This window comes from Chelonia mydas, chromosome 25 (genome assembly GCF_015237465.2).
Source record: "Chelonia mydas isolate rCheMyd1 chromosome 25, rCheMyd1.pri.v2, whole genome shotgun sequence".
Taxonomy (NCBI): domain Eukaryota; kingdom Metazoa; phylum Chordata; order Testudines; family Cheloniidae; genus Chelonia; species Chelonia mydas.
Window position 1 is genome coordinate 4468394 of NC_057858.1, and position 6677 is coordinate 4475070.

The 6677-nt window shown below is 49.1% G+C and overlaps 1 non-coding gene across 1 annotated transcript; it reads left to right on the forward strand.

Annotated features, from left to right (window-relative positions):
* The first annotated feature begins 4693 nt into the window (after positions 1 to 4693).
* TRNAF-GAA lies at positions 4694 to 4766 on the forward strand. The gene has a single exon. It is a non-coding gene; the product is annotated as a tRNA-Phe (tRNA).
* The last annotated feature ends 1911 nt before the right edge of the window (positions 4767 to 6677 follow it).

Consider the following 6677-nt stretch of genomic DNA (forward strand, 5'->3'; position numbering starts at 1 on the left):
GAGGGGGACAGTTATTAAAATGGGAAGTAACAGAGGGAGCTGGGGAACCAGCATGGACAAGCCTATAGGTTTAGTGACTGTATTCCACATGGACTGGCACGGGACGTGGTGGGTCGGTCTGCGGGGAGGTTGCTGTGGGGCAGATGGGATACGACGGAGATGCCAATCAATGGCTGTGGGGATGGAGAGAAAGGGGTGGGTCTGAGATGTTGAGGATGTGGCAGGATCTGGACAGACCCTGGATGTGGGTGGCAAGGAAGAGGAAGGAGTCAGAAATCAGCCCCACACTGCGGGCCTGAGCTCTCAACGACAGACTCTCCCTGGCCCTGAGACTGTGAGGGTAGGGACCCCTGATCGTCCCGGGCTTCCGGAGCAGCCCCGGGGGTCACCCTCAATTCCCAGACAGGTTTGCAAGGTTCCCCCCTGAGGCTGCTGGGACAGCTGTTCTCTGCCATGCCAGCTGTCTGTTGCCCAGTGGGTTTCTTAACTTGTCGGCTTGATGATGGGCATCTCTAGCCCAGAACTCACCCTTCCACTTAGAGCCAGTCACCATGATTTTCAGCAAAACTTTTTTCCACCAAAAAATGGGGTATATTTTTTTTTTTTACCTAAAATGAATTTTTTCCCCATCAAATGATTATTTTGGTGGAAACTTTCCATTTTGTCACTGAAAATTTTGGAGGGGGTAAAAATCTTTGGGTTTTGGTTAAAATCTTGGGTTTTTTTCTCTTCGGTTTGCAGTAAAATTTCTCAGGCAAGAAGGGAAAACTCAAATTGCAAATGGTTTTCATAAAGAGGAAATATTTGCAGGGGGTGGTTTTGGCTCCTCCGAAACTTCTCATGGGAAATTCTGAACCATCCCCCAAATGTCAACATTCCCCACAGAAATAATTGACATTTGCCAACCAGCTGTCCCTCCAGTGCTAGAAAGACCAGTACATTTGGGGCACTGCTCAGAGCCTTCATCAGCCTGAAACAGCTGCCAAGTAACCAAAGAGGAGAAAGCAGCTAACGGAGGCATTTGGTCTTTCATGTTTCCTTGGTGCCAACCATTCATCTTTCAAAGCAGGTGGGCAAGCTCTATACTGTTAATGCAGGGTAGTCAGACCCAACTGCTGGGCACGTGGTTGGACAAAAGTAACCATCGGTAGCCCCCAAACTCTATCCAGTCCTCGTGAGATGGAAAATAATTTGCAGTCTCTGCCAGTTGCTCAGGTTCATTAGATCATCACAACGTCATTGCCCCTCCTTTTCCTTGAATGCTTTGCTTGGCAGTGAAGCAGTTCACAAGGTTGATGTGGAGCATGTCACCATTAGGCTTCAGAGTGAATGTTCAGCGGGGCAAGTCACACCTCTCTGAGCCTGTGTTTCAGGCTGTCTGCAGCTTCTGGCAACATCTTTCATGCTTGGTTCACATTTGAAGGTTTTCTTCGCAACAGGCTAATGCCGTTTGTTGTTGTTGTTGTGTTTTTAATGAAAGCGAGATTCTCCAGCATAACACAACAGCTCACCAAGCTACCATGAACTGGTCCAGTCTGCCCCCCTGCATCCAGAGAACGATGGATCCCTTGACCGAACCCTTTGCCAATCCCTTTGGGTACAGTCCACAGCTCTGTGTAAGGTGGTTCCTTTGCACTGGAAGGGTACCTGCTTGTAAATGGGTGATGTTTAGGAGAATTGATCACCATCAAAATGTGTCCATTTCAGCAGCAGATGCCTTCTTTATTTATTATTTATTTTGCCGTAAAAATTAACCAAATTCCACTATCTGAGCAGCAATGTGAATGGGCTGTTGTTGCGTGTGATTTCACTTATTTTTTATTTTTGCAGAGAAATCTTGCCAGTTTTTGCTTTTTAGTTCTTTCTCCCTCTGCACACAACCAAGCACGTGTCAATTTTTGGCTGACCAGGGGTCAATATAAATTGTTGTCCCCCACCACCCCCCGTGCGTGCGGATTTCTTTTCGCACATCACTGGGTTCCAGCCACGAATCCGCCAGGAGTGTACGCCGCAGAGAAAGTGGAAGGAGACGGGTCAGTTAGGAAGTGCTGACACCCCCCTGCTGCAATGTCTGGTAGCTCAGGGTTCTGCTGGCACTGGGAGCCTGTCACTGCAGCATCATCTGGCTTTGTGGGCATGTGTATCCCTCCCTTAGCATTGCCAATGCCGAATGCTCAGCAATCGTGAGACAGGTCTTTAAAAACCACGAGACTTAAAAAAAAATGTCTTTGGGCTGTTTTGCTTTGTCTTCTGATTTTTGAGATTTTAGGGGTCCCATTTTCAAGCTTTTCTCCTCAACCACGAGGACTAAAAATGTCCTTCTGAGACTCTTACGTCATCATCTGACTCGGCGCTGGGCACAAAGTATCACAAAAGTCGGTGAGGCTTTCGCTGCCTGGGATTCACCACGTGGTAGGTGGGGGCTCTGAGATCCCAGCTTGCATGCGATGGGGTGCGTGCAGTGTGTTCGGGTGGGCTGTGTGTACGTGTGACTGGCAGGGTGTGTGGCAGTGAGGAGGAGCTGGTGTGTGATGGGGTTTCGTGTGTATCTCTGTCGGGGGCATGTGTCAGCGATGGGGCGTTGAACAAGGATTGCCCTGTGCTTTCATTCATCAGAATGAATTGCATTACAGTTCGCTTCCCTCTCCCCCCGCAAGGGCGGACAAGGCTCTTCACTGAAAATGGACCCAACCGCTGTATCTGAAGTGGTGTCAGCAGGACCAGAACCGACCCAGCACAGGCCGAGCGATACACCATCTCTCCTGAGGCTGAGAGCTTTGCAGCTGCCTGGTATAAAGAGAGTTCCCCAGAGCATTAGTGCTTGGACAGCAAGGCCGGTTGGGGATCGCTACCAGAACAGAACCAGAACTTCTGGTCATCCCTGAGAAGACTGACTTAATCATAGGGGGGAGGCATAGCTCAGTGGTTTGAGCATTGGCCTGCTAAACCCAGGGTCATCAGTTCAATCCTTGAGGGGGCCATTTAGGGATCTGGGACAAAAATTGGGGATTGGTCCTGCTTTGAGCACAGGGTTGGACTAGATGACCTGCTGAGGTCCCTTCCAACCCTGATATTCTATGATCCCATTGTCCCAAGCATTGCCTGGTGCTTTTGAAATAAGAGTCACTTATTTCAGCACCAGCACCAGGAACCACAGGGGATTGGATTGAAATGAGGAAGGGAAATAGGCGCACAGTCCCTTTAAGAGCATAATTTTGGAGCTGGCCTACTGAGTTATTGATTGGCACTATGGTAACGTATATTAGATTATGTATGGCTGGAAATGTGCTGTGGACTGGGAGGCTTGTCTGGGAAGCCGGCGCACTTCTTGGAAGCCAGCTCCCTGCAGAGGGTTTGGGTTAGGAAGGGCTTGCGGCGTGTCCGTTGAATGGTACCTTCGCCTGGGCACCTGGCGTGTCTGCACATGAGAGGTGGAGCGTCGTGGGAAGAGAGGGATCACGGGACAGGCCGTAAGGAGCAGGGGGAGGAAGCCCATGGGCTGGGCTTGCCAACGAGCTGCTGATTAAAAGGAGGATGGGGCAGCTCAGAGATTGGGCAGCGTTTGGTAAGCTCCCGGGAGGGCAAACACGAGAAAGCTCTGAGGTTGCCCCACGTGCTCCAGAGGCTTTGGCCTGGGTGTGGGGGTCCGAAAACATGGCGCCTAGTCCCAGCCCTGCCACTGACCTGCGGTGTGACCTTGCCTGAGTCACTTTGCCTCTGTTCCCTCCCTACTCAAGTCTGCGTAGACTGGACCTTCTTTGGGGCACAGACTGTTTGTACATACAGCGGCTAGCCGTCAGAGGCCTTGAGATGCCACCATAATACATATAATAATGCTCAACTGCTCTGAGCAATTCTATCTGACTTAGACTGCATCTCTTTCTGTCTCTCTCTCTCTCTCTTTTCTGGATGGGTGAGTAAAATATTTGTTGTTGTTTTTTTATCACCATGGCAAAGAACAGGCAAGTAGGTTTTGTGCCTGGGTTGGTTCGTCAATTTCACAAGGCAGATTTAAAAGGCTCAGGGATTTATTGTAGTGGCTCAGACACCCAAGGCGTAGCCTGCCTCCTGCAGTGCTCGATGCTTGATGCTTCCAAGGAGGGTGAGTCCCATCCCTCAGAAATGCTCCTGGCCTGGGTTTAGGGGATTTCCTTCCTGATCCCTGTGAAGATCTCATGCCTTGAAGCATGTGAGTTGATTTATCCAGCTCATCTTAAATCCAGGGGCCCCATTCTCTGACTGAAGGATACAAATAGCTCCTACTGAGCAGAATGAGAGATGCTATAGGGGTGTACTGGGACAAAGCTCTTCCTGAGGAAGAGTGGCCCACAGGTTAGGGTGCTGACCTCAGACTTTGGAGACTGGGGGACATGTCCCTTTGCCACAGTTTTCCTGTTTGGCCCTGGGCAAGTTACTTAATTTCTCTGTGCCTCTTACAGCTTTGTCTACCTCGTGGGCATGTTGGGAGGATAAAGCCCTTCAAGATACTGAGATACTATAGCTGGTTACACCTCTGCTTCTTAATACTCGGGCTGGTCTCGTGGATGGAACGGAGACACAACCTTAATGACTGCATTTGGGAGGAGCCCCACTGATGCATATGTAACAGACAGAAACAGCCCAAGCCCTGTAATGAAGTGGGTCAGGAATTTTGCAGCCAAATGTTCTCATGACAACATAAACAACATAACCAGCCAAAGTAGCTCAGTTGGGAGAGCATTAGACTGAAGATCTAAAGGTCCCTGGTTTGATCCTGGGTTTTAGCAGATGTTTTCCTTGGTCAGAGGAGGTTAGTTTTGGGGGGAGGGAGAGCTCAGTGGTTTGAGCACTGGCCTGCTAAACCCAGGATCGTGAGCTCAATCCTTGAGGGGGCCATTTAGGGATCTGGGGCAAAAATTGGGGATTGGTCCTGCTTTGAGCAGGGGGTTGGACTAGATGACCTCCTGAGGTCCATTCCAACCCTAATATTCTATGCAAAAATGCCACTCCCATTGAAAGCAAAACTTTTTACAGGAAAGGGTCCGTTGAGGCAGATTTCTCCACTTTAAGAATGTTTGAAAGAAAGTTTTGAAATCATCAGAATGTTTCATTTTGAAATTTTCCAAACATAAGATTCCAGTTCTCTGGATAGAAACGACTTTTTACTTTGAAATTTAAGCTAATTAGAGCCCCCCCCCAATCTTATTTAAAATAAAAAAGGGTCAACATCAAAAGAAAATATTATGATTGACCTGAATGGATTCTTTTGTCAGCTTTTCAGTTCACCAAAATTCTCAAGATTTTGACTTTTTGTCCTGAATTGGGACGATTTGTTCCCCCTGAAATCTTGGAAATTTTCACAGGATAATGCCCAAGCAAATTCCAAACGCCCCATCAGCCCCTGGTGCATTGTGAATTGGCTACCTGCAGCCTTTCTTTCTGCCTGTGCCCCTCACCCTGCAAAGCAGGGCAGTGGCCCATTGACTCTGTTGCCCATCTCTAAGGATGTCTACCCTGCTGTTGGGAGGTGTGATTGCAGCATGTGTAGATGTACCGGAACTAGCTTTGATCCAGCTGGTGCGAGTACCAATAGCAATGAAGTCATGCCAGGCTAATAGTCCCAGTAAGTACCTAGGTCCTGGAGCAGGCTGGGTGTACCGGTTATGTTGAAACTCCTGCTGCCGCTGCTTCACTACGATTGTTATTCAAGTGAGCGAGATTGACCTTAGCTTAGGTGTGTCCACACTTGCTGCAATCACATGTCTGATTGCAGGGGAGATGGACCCTAAGGAAATCTGCTTTGCACTTGTAGCTTCAGAGGAAAGAAGGGATGTGGGGAGGCCTTAATTACGGACTGTAAACAGCCTGAGACCACTGGGAGCAAGGACCTAAAGAGGAGGAAAGTAACAATAATAAGTGGGGATGAATCGACTCCCTGACCTCCATTGGCAGGGAGCTCTGCACTGCGTGAAGAAAGATTTCCATCTTCCTTTGCAGGTCGTTAATTTCTTAGCATGCTCTCTTAACACCATCTTACAGGGTAGGGAAAAAGAGATCAGTTTTTCCAGTGGCATTTACAGGCAGGTCCATCAGAAACACACACAGGCAACACAAGCCCACCAGGCATGAATACACACACACACACACACACGCATGCACCCACAAACATCCTGGGGAGACCCACAAACACGCACTGTGCACATATGTGCCAGCACATGTCCATATACACACATGCCTGCACACAATGAGTCATGTGCCTGCTTGCTGCACACGCAAGAACAGACATGTGCTCACAGACACATGTCATGCATACATACACACATGGACACTCAAACATCCTTTGGAGGGAAATACATCGTCATGCATGCACTCTCTCTCTCACACACACACACACACACACACACACACACACACACACACACACACACACACACACATTTCAGGACGCCGTTGCCATCAGGGAAGCAGCTTACACAATCCTTCATCATGGGCAGTGGGGAGATGGCTGGAGGGAGAGTGGGGGGGGATCTCTCTAACTTCCTCTAACGGTTGGGATTAGCTGCAAAGCCTCAGCCCAAGCACTGGTCTCCGAGAAGGCGGACTGGTGGGGAAGGATTTGGCTCCGCAGTGGATTCACCCCATGCTGATTTTCTGCCAGAGGGTCTTTTGGAATAATGAGGGTTGAGAAGAAAACACCG